This window comes from Schistocerca serialis, chromosome 10, assembly GCF_023864345.2.
Source record: "Schistocerca serialis cubense isolate TAMUIC-IGC-003099 chromosome 10, iqSchSeri2.2, whole genome shotgun sequence".
In the NCBI taxonomy this organism is placed as follows: domain Eukaryota; kingdom Metazoa; phylum Arthropoda; class Insecta; order Orthoptera; family Acrididae; genus Schistocerca; species Schistocerca serialis.
This window is the reverse complement of record NC_064647.1, coordinates 231,307,437-231,317,809: the sequence shown is the minus strand read 5'-3', so window position 1 is coordinate 231,317,809 and position 10,373 is coordinate 231,307,437. Positions and strand designations below refer to the sequence as shown.

At 40.2% G+C, this 10,373-nt stretch overlaps 1 non-coding gene across 1 annotated transcript; it reads left to right on the top strand.

The window, feature by feature from the left end:
* Positions 1–9,322: 9,322 nt before the first annotated feature.
* Positions 9,323–9,485, top strand: LOC126425425 (U1 spliceosomal RNA). Its single transcript, XR_007576293.1, has one exon. It is a non-coding gene; the product is annotated as a U1 spliceosomal RNA (small nuclear RNA).
* The last annotated feature ends 888 nt before the right edge of the window (positions 9,486–10,373 follow it).

Below are 10,373 nucleotides of genomic sequence, written 5' to 3'. Positions count from 1 at the left end.
AAAACAGAAAAATTCCTAAACCTCTCAACAGTAAAAATTATAATTATGTCGTTCACGTTCAGTGTAACGTCCCAACAAAAAATAAATTCAGTAACCTGGTAATAATACAATGTAACTAACCTCTCAATTAAATTGTCGCTCAGTTATGACTTTTCAATAATTCACTGTGAATTTAACCTGGTAAATTTTGGACGACAGCAGTGCTGCGTCATGGCCCTGAAAGATCATTCTGATTAAAAAAAGAGAAAAATTCTTACCTCAATGAAGTCGCCGGATAACGCATATATATCTGCTCTTACAATAAATTTTTCTGGCACAGCCCCGTGCAATGCTGGCCGATAAATGAGTCATTTATGAAAGGAAGCAACTGATTTTTTTCTTTGGAACAATCGGGATGATTATGGATGGGAGAAATTAGTAAATTCTTTAAATTGAAATGAATGGTTGTTAAAAGTTACTTTTTATGAGGAAGATTATTATTACGAGATTTTTTTAAAACATTTACATGGGACTTGAGATAACATTACTACGTACGCGCGAGGCTGCTTTTTACGTTATACAACAATACTCAGGCTCCGGCATCGCTGCACCACGACCGTGCCAGCCAACACGATACACCAGAGCAGACTGCAGACTAGCAACAACTTACTGCTACAGTTACACAATTCCTACTGCAGTCAACACTGCTCTCTGGTCAGAGATTCTCTTATACCTTGCATATCGCAGGCAGCGCATGAGCAATACATCTGCTCGGACCTCTTACACCCCCACCGAATTGTTCTTGCGTTACCACTGTGCATGTGGTAATAATTTGACTGCGAGTTAACATTTCGAAAAATTATAGGTTGCTGGACGGAAATGTATTTTATTATACTCAATATTACGTATGTTTTTTGTCATTTCGAAAAATAAAGGGAGTTCAAAAGTTGAGGAATTATAGGTCGATACACTATCGACGATAACAGGCTAGTGGGTAATGAATAATGAATTGTTCTATAGTCTAGGTTTTCTTACTCTGTAGGCAATTCCTACATTCAGGTTTACTATATGCTGAACAATGCTACATGATCTGCTGAGAACTTAATTTAACTTAGTAAATCTAGAACAAAGTCAGTGTAGTTCCCATTCTATAGTTAAAACCTTAGTTTTGTTAATGAAAACAGTGGACCAAAATAGTTTTGATTTGTACTTCAAAAGTCGTCAGTACTCCAAAAGTCGCCAGATAAGTCGCTAAATAATTTTTGTCGCTAAAGAGTTTTTTTTTGTCGCTAGGACGAAATCAAAAGTAGCCATTTCTAGCAACAAAGTCGCTAAATTGGCAACACTGGTATCAGTTACAGACCGTGAACAATTAACGTCCGTCAGCGAGAACAGCAGAATCGATAAGACAATGAAACAAAAAAACACTCATTCTTCCTCTACAAAAGAATATAGGTAATGGTGTTTGTAATTCTGATAGCGCAGATAACGCCTCTCCATTCTTTTTTCTACTATTTTTTCTACCGGAGGCAGAATCCTGCGTACTTGTCGATTGTATTAACTTAGAAGCGGCTACTTCATACACAAATAAGGCATTTTATAGCTTATAAATTTCCACCCGAAAAATGTAACCATTGCCGAGAGAAAGAGGAACAGTATCATCTTCTGGCATTACGGCAGTACGAAAACAAATGACAAAAACGGAAACTTTAAATGAGATTTTATTACAATTTATTACTTTTCGCGTTTTTTGAGTAACGCTGCTGCTACACCCAGTCTCATGCCAAATATTACGGTCCTAGAAAAACTGCATGGCACCTGAAACGGTCAATAAGTGAGTTTTCTATAACCAAAACATGAGATGCCAGAAGGTGTACTTGTCGATTGCATTAACTTAGAAGCCTCAATTTTGTACAGAACGAAGAGTGGGGATCCCTTAGCATGTGACACAAATTTCCACTTGTTACCAATAACCATTCCCGAGAGAAAGGCGAGCAATGTGACGTTCTGGAAATACGACAGGACGAAAACAAATGACAATAAAGGAACTTTTTCATAAGATTTTAATACATTTTATTACTTCTCTCGTGTAACGTTCTTGCTACACCTCATCTCATGCCAAAAAATATTGCCCTAGGTCAGTTGCATGGTACCTAAAACAGTCAATGAGAGAGCTGTCGATAACCAAGACATGGCCTGTAATATGGCGTACTTGTCGATTGTATTAACTAATAAGCTTGAATTTTGTACAGTAAAACGTGTCCAGGTACCTTAGTATGTGACACAAATTTCCACTCGATACCGATAACCACTGCCGAGAAAAAGGTGGGGTATGTGATGTTCTGGCATTACGACACTATGAAAACAAATTAGAAAAACGGAACGTTAATTAAGATTTCAATACAATTTATTACTTTTGCGTTTTCTCATATAACGTTGCTGCTACACCTCGTCTCGTGCCAAATATTACGGTCCTAGGTCAAGTTCATGGCACATAAAACAGTCATTTAGTAAGTTTCCAATAATCAAAACATGGGACGTAATATGGCGTACTTGACTGCATTGACTTGGAAGCTTCTATTTTGTACAGAATGAAGAGACTGGATACTTTAGTATGTGACAAAAATTTCAAGTCGATAAATGTTACCATTTCCAAGAGAAAGACGAGCAACATGATGTTTTGGCATTACAACAGTATGGAAACAAATGACATAACGGAACGTTTTCTTAAGATTTTATTACAAGTTTATAGTTTTAGCGTTTTATTGCATTACGTTGCTGCTACACCTTGTCTCGTACCAAATGTTACAGTCCTAGGTCAACTGTAAGTGGCGTAGGTAGAAGGTCGCTATGAGTTAGTGACGTGCACCTACGTGGTGTTTATGAAATGAGTGGAGCTCTGAGCTATATCCAGGTGGCTGAAATAGCCACACACAAATGGCAATGCTATCTGACAGAAAATAAAAGTAAAAGATTGGTTCGTCACCAACACTAGCCACACAACAAGTAAGAGGTTCGGCTGAGTTGGAAAATTAATTAATTTAGTCATAAGATGAAGCTCATAAAAGAACATTCCTTGTAATGTCACTCATAAAGAATGGGAAGTAATTATTAATATGATCCAGGGATTGTTCACTCGAATCAAATATTAAAATTAAGTAAAAAGTGCATGCACGCTGTGCATAAGAGCAGCTTGCGCCATCACTCCTGAAAACAGCATCTCTTCTAAAGAAATTGTTTTAAATAAAAAGGGAACACTACTTATTGGACCTGTACACATGGAAACCCTATGGATGGGCTAACAAGGAAACTACAAGGTAAATGGTGTAGGTAAGAGAGATGTAACATCAGTACACTGGATAAGGCATTCATATAAGACATCTATATAACTGCTTCTGCCTGATAACTACATACGATTTCTTGTGAAACGCTATAAGATTCACAGCAGAAGTTCTTAACTTAGAATCGCGGTCATAATTAAAGGGGGATGGGAAAGGTTTAATACATTCAGACCCACATTAACTCAAAGAAAGCAAAGACGGCCCGAACACCAGCATGCAACGAAGCTAGGACGTTTGCTTCGCTGTGTTGAGAAATGATTAAATAAACTAGTAAATCTGAATATCACGGTTGCATTTAAAGTTGAACCTCAGTTTGGAGAAACTGCCCCGACGAGAGCCACACATACCCACTAACGCGCTTGACATGAATTCACAAACCACTAATACAACTGATTAATCTGGACAGGATATATTAAATATTCGAAAATCAGAGCAGTAAGTAAACTCCAGGAAAGAGATGGGGGGCCACAGGAAAGCTAGGCTCACAATTAACTCGTGTGCCCACGGGGTTCGTGGAGGCACAATTTCTATGTACCATGGCCAAATTTTGACAACATTAAACCATGCTGCCACGAGCAGTTAACATTTTACAGAGGACACATTTCAGTAGACAAAGGGTAACGGCAGGGGGCCAACAAACTCCGATATTAACCCACGTGGATGGTTTCCAACGGACATATAGTAATGAAACAAAGAAAATTCACAAAGAGGCAAAAATTATCAAGATTTGGAAAAGACTGGATGTATCTACACACAGTCGGAGTCACACAAACATTCACATTGAACTGAGGACGCACTTCCTATGTGAGATCGCTTCAACATATGCAACACCATTGTACTACGTTCTTCTTGCGGCCCAAAGTCTCCATTAGGAATAAAACTGAAAGTCGGCAGAAGCCTTGCAATCCTCGCTGCGACCCAGCAAATCAATCTCTATAAGACAAAGGCGAGGCCAAAAGCTAAAAGCTCCCCTCTCGCTATGAGACAACATGCCTCGTGGTTAAATCAACTCGCCCTTCTTCGAAGAGACCTCGGCTGCAGCCCCTTGGAGAGCTGGGAGCAGACTGCCCATCACACACTAAAACTTCTCCCACACGACCCCGTGGCCAGGAAACCCCAGAGATAATGCTCCTGTCACTAACCTAACACTGGAAATTTTCACACAAGGGGAACAAACCTTTTGCCTACCTAAAAACTACAAGGGTTGGCCATTCTGTAAGACTACCAGTGATTCTCTGCAGCAGCTAAACCACCGTACGGCAAAATTAAGCATGCCCACATTCATTAACTCACGCATGCCAGAGAGTTTTGGAATAGGAGAACCAGGGATAAGCATTCTATGGCATCACAGTCATGAGTTGGAATACATATAAAAACATGGAAGACTTATAATGGCGATATAGACGCATTTGCAAGACTCAAAAGAACCAACATAACAACCATATGATGCTTGCAAATAGTAGAAAGAAATAGGCTACGGCTAGATTGAATCATAGCTCAGTCTTCTCTAGTACGAAGTTTAGTGACGAAAACACCCGAAGTGTTCTATGGATGTAAAGTGCACTGGAAAGCAAATAAAATGATAATGAAAGGGGACTATAGGACGCTTTCACAACTGCATGGCACTTAAAACGGCCAATAAGTGAGTTTTAGATGACCAAAACATGAATTGTAGCACGCCGCACTTGTCAATCGCATTAAGGTAGAAGTTTCTATTTTGTACACAACGAGGAGTCCTGATAACGCAGTACGTGACATATATTTCCACTCGATACCAATCACCATTCCCGAAAGAAAGGCGAGCAATGTGATGATCAGGCATTACAATAGTACGAAAGTAAATGACAAAAACGGAACTTTTTTTAACATTTTATTAAAAATTAATAGATTTCGCGATTTCTTGTGTATCGTTGCTGCTGCATCACATCTCGTGGAAAATATTATGGCCCTAGATCAACTGCATGGCACTTAAAACGGTCAGTGAGTGAGTTTGTTGTTGTTGTGGTCTTCAGTCCTGAGACTGGTTTGATGCAGCTCTCCATGCTGCTATATCCTGTGCAAGCTTCTTCATCTCCCAGTACCTACTGCAACCTACATCCTTCTGTATCTGTTTAGTGTATACATCTCTTGGTCTCCCCCTACGATTTCTACCCTCCACACTGTCCTCCAATACTAAATTTGTGATCCCTTGATGCCTCAGAACGTGTACTACCAACTGATCCCTTCTTCTAGTCAAGGTGTGCCACAAATTTCTCTTCTCCCCAATCCTATTCAATACTTCCTCATTAGTTATATGATCTACCCATCTAATCTTCAGCTTCCTTCTGTAGCACCACATTTCGAAAGCTTCTATTCTCCTCTTGTCCAAACCACCTTTAGTCCATATTTCACTTCCATACATGGCTACACTCCATAAAAATACTTTCAGAAACGTCTTCCTGACACTTAAATCTATACTCGATGTTGACAAATTTCTCTTCTTCAGAAACGCTTTCCTTGTCACTGGCAGTCTACATTTTATATCCTCTCTACTTCGACCATCATCAGTTATTTTACTCCCTAAATAGCAAAACTCCTTTACTACTTTAAGTATCTCATTTCCTAATCTAATTCCCTCAGCATCACGCGACTTAATTACACTAGATTCCATTATCCTCGTTTTACTTTTGTTGATGTTCATCTTATATCCTCCTTTCAAGACAAAACCCATTCCGTTCAGCTGCTCTTCTAAGTCCTTTGCTGTCTCTGACAGAATTACAATGTCATCGGCGAACCCCAAAGTTTTTATTTCTTCTCCATGGATTTTAATACCTACTCCGAATTTTTCTTTTGTTTCCTTCACTGCTTGCTCAATATACAGATTGAATAACATCGGGGAGAGGCTACAACCCTGTCTCACTCCCTTCCCAACAACTGCTTCCTTTTCATATCCTTCGACTCTTATAACTGCCATCTGGTTTCTGTACAAATAGTAAATAGCCTTTCGCACCCTGTATTTTACCCCTGCCACCTTCAGAATTTGAAAGGGAGTATTCCAGTCAACAATGTCGAAAGCTTTCGCTAAGTCTACAAATGCTAGAAACGTAGGTTTGCTTTTCCTTAATCTAGCTTCTAAGATAAGTCGTAGGGTCAGTATTGCCTCACGTGTCAATATTTCTACCAGTTTTTCCATTCGTCTGTACAGAATTCGCGTTAGTATTTTGCATCTGTGTCTTATTAAACTGGTTGTTCGGTAATTTTCACATCTGTCAACACCTGCTTTCTTTGGGAATGGAATTATTATATTCTTCTTGAAGTCTGAGGGTATATCGCCTGCTTCATACATCTTGCTCACCAGATGGTAGAGTATTGTCATGAATGGCTCTCCCACGGCCGTCAGTAGTTCTAATGGAATGTTGTCTACTCCTGGGGCCTTGTTTCGACTCAGGTCTTTCAGTGCTCTGTCAAACTCTTCACCCAGTATCGTATCTCCCATTTCATGTTCATCTACATACTCTTCCATTTCCATAATACTGCCCTTAAGTACATCGCCCTTGTATGGGCCCTCTATATACTCCTTCCACCTTTCTGATTTCCCCCTTCTTTGCTTAGAACTGGGTTTCCATCTGAGCTCTTGATATTCATACAAGTGGTTCTCTTTTCTCCAAAGGTCTCTTTAATTTTCCTATAGGCAGCATCTATCTTACCCCTAGTGAGATAAGCCTCTACATCCTTACATTTGTCCTCTAGCCATCCCTGCTTAGCCATTTTGCACTTCCTGTCGATCTCATTTTTGAGACGTTTGTATTCCTTTTTGCCTGCTTCATTTACTCCATTTTTATATTTTCTCCTTTCATCAATTAAATTCAATATTTTTGCTGTTACCCATAGATTTCTACTATCCCTCGTCTTTTTACCTATTTGATCCTCTGCTGCCTCCACTACTTCGTCTCTCAAAGCTACCCATTCTTCTTCTACTGTATTTCTTTCCCCCATTCCTGTCAATTGTTTCCTTATGCTCTCCCTGAAACCCTGTACAACCTCTGGTTTAGTCAGTTTATCCAGGTCCCATCTCCTTAAATTCCCACGTTTTGCAGTTGCTTCAGTTTTAATCATAACCAATAGATTGTGGTCAGAGTCCACATCTGCCCCTGGAAATGTCTTACAATTTAAAACCTTGATCCTAAATCTCTGTCTTACCATTACATAAACTATCTGAAACCTGTCAGGATCTCCAGGCTTCTTCCATGTATACAACCTTCTTTCATGATTCTTGAACCAAGTGTTAGCTATGGTTAAGTTATGCTCTGTGCAAAATTCTACCAGGCAGCTTCCTCTTTCATTTCTTAGCCCCAATCCATATTCACCTACTACATTTCCTTTTCTCCCTATACCTACTGTCGAATTCCAGTTACCCATGCCTATTAAATTTTCATCTCCCTTCACTACCTGAATAAATTCTTTTATCTCATCATACATTTCATCAGTTTCTTCATCATCTGCAGAGCTAGTTGGCAAATAAACCTGTACTACTGTATTAGGTGTGGGCTTCATGTCTATCTTGGCTACAATAATGCGTTTACCATGCTGTTTGTAGTAGCTTACTCGCACTCCTATTTTTTATTCATTATTAACTCTACTTCTGCATTACCCCTATTTGATTTTGTATTTATTACCCTGTATTCACCTGACCAAAAGTCTTGTTCCTCCTGCCACCGAACTTCACTAATTCCCACTATATCTTAACTTTAACCTATCCATTTCTCTTTTTAAATTTTCTAACCTATCTACCCGATTAAAGGATCTGACATTCCACACTCCGATCCGTAGAACGCCAGTTTTCTTTCTCCTGATAACGACGTCCTCCTGAGTAGTCCCCGCCCGGAGATCCGAATGGGGGACTATTTTACCTCCGGAATATTTTACCCAAGATGACGCCATCATCATTTAACCATACAGTAAAGCTGCATGCCCTTGGGAAAAATTTCGGCTGTTGTTTCCCCTTGCTTTCAGCCGTTCGCAGTACCAGCACAGCAAGGCCGATTTGGTTAGTGTTACAAGGCAAGACCAGTCAATCATCCAGACTGTTGCCCCTGCAGCTGCTGAAAAGGTTGCTGCCCCTCTTCAGGAACCACACGTTTCTCTGACCTCTTAACAGATACCCCTCCGTTGTGGTTGCACCTACGGTGTGGCTATCTGTATCGCTGAGGCACGCAAGCCTCCCCACCAACGGCAAGGTCCATGATTCTTGGGGGGGGGGGGGGGGGTGAATTTATGATAACCAAAACATGAGCCGTAATCTGCCATACTTGTCGATTGCATTAACTTAGGTGCTTCTATTTTGTACAGAACGAAGAGGCCAGATACCTTAGTACTGAACACAAATTTCCATCCGCTGTATGTAACCATACCCGAGAGAAAATCGAGCAATATGATGCTCTGAGATTAGGACAGTGTGAAAACAAATGACAAAAACGCAACGTTTCCTAAAGATGGTATTACAGATTAAAACTTTTCGACTCTTATCGTGTAACGTCGCTGCTACACCTCGTCTTGTGCCGAATATTACGGTCGTAGGTCAACTGCATCGCACTTATAACGGCCAATAAGTGGGGTTTGGATAACCAAAACATGAGCCGTAATTTGGCATACTTGTTGATTGCTTTAAGCTCCAGCATCCGACTAGAGGGAGAGAGATTCACCACGTGTTTGGTGTGTTCGGAGAGTGGTGAAGAGACAGTGTACGCACATGCTCCGCGATGTGAGTGGCATCTACCATTCGCTCAAAGAGTTTGATGATCTACTTCGACTGAAGTGCCGCTAGCAGATCACTGTTTTTGTCAAATGGAGTCGACTGTCCATTCGAAACGCGATATAATAATATTTTAGGATAACCAGTGCAATTCTCTCTCGATTCGGGTGTTGTGTGTGGTGGGATGGTCACATGTAATGTGAACATGGATACATGATAGCTTCGTATGATGTGTACTGTATGAGATAAAGGAGTGGATTTTTGCGAGTGAGGACATACTTGGCACAGAAGATACCGCGATCATCAACGCGGTTTCTCCAAGACGATGCTCTGCAATTGCACTTCAGTTGGGCTGATCCTTCCGATTACTCCCAATGTGGGTAACTCGGGTGCATAATTTCTGTTAGTCGGGACTGCGTTCCCACAGACCCGGTCCTATGATAATTTGCTTATAGTTACTGATTTACAGCAGCTTGATAATTTGTATTGTTCAGTGACCTAGGAAATACTGAGCCAGGTGGCCCAGTAGTTGGCACTCTGGATTCACATTGTGCAAGACGACGGGTCAGATCCTTGTCCAGGCATCCACGTTTCCTATTTATTTGTCATGGTTAAATCTTAGTGAGTACTTAATTTTTGTGCTATATTGGGGGGTATTTATGTTTATGTTTTTAAGAATCTGTGTCGGCACACTTTCGTATTATAACGCCTGCACCACATGATGCAAAGAGTTGTTTTAACTTGGTCCCTGCATTTTTGTTTATCACCAAGTCGGGAAACTGCTTTTAATATCATGTATGACACGTCTTAGCTGCCTATAAATAACTCACTTGTTTGCATTTATTCTAACAAACTCTGAGATGGTGTTTACATTTGCAACTTTTGGTAATATATTTACCTGGAAATCGCTTTTGCTGCCACAGTAATAACGTCCAAGTGTCAAGTAAGATGCTGCATCAGGATATTGGATTAAGATATACGGTAGTGAATCTTTGCAATGTGAATAACACTATATTTTGTCGATCATCGCAGCCTTGGGTTTTGTGCCGCAGGAAGCCGACTTTAGCGTAATTGGTCTGTACTATAATCTGCACTCACTTGGCTATATATTTTTTCCCGTGGTTCGCTACCTACGAAAGGTGTAATTCGCGGAAAAACGTTGCATCCATAGCCGACGTAAATATCTCGATTCGTGGTGTTGTAGATTGTCTAACACTTTCTCAGTATTTCTCTGACGTCAAACTCAAGCTTATTAGTTAATGTCTGATATGAAGTATGTAGTCTTCTAACAGTAAGCTAAATAGTAGTGACAGCAGAAAAAC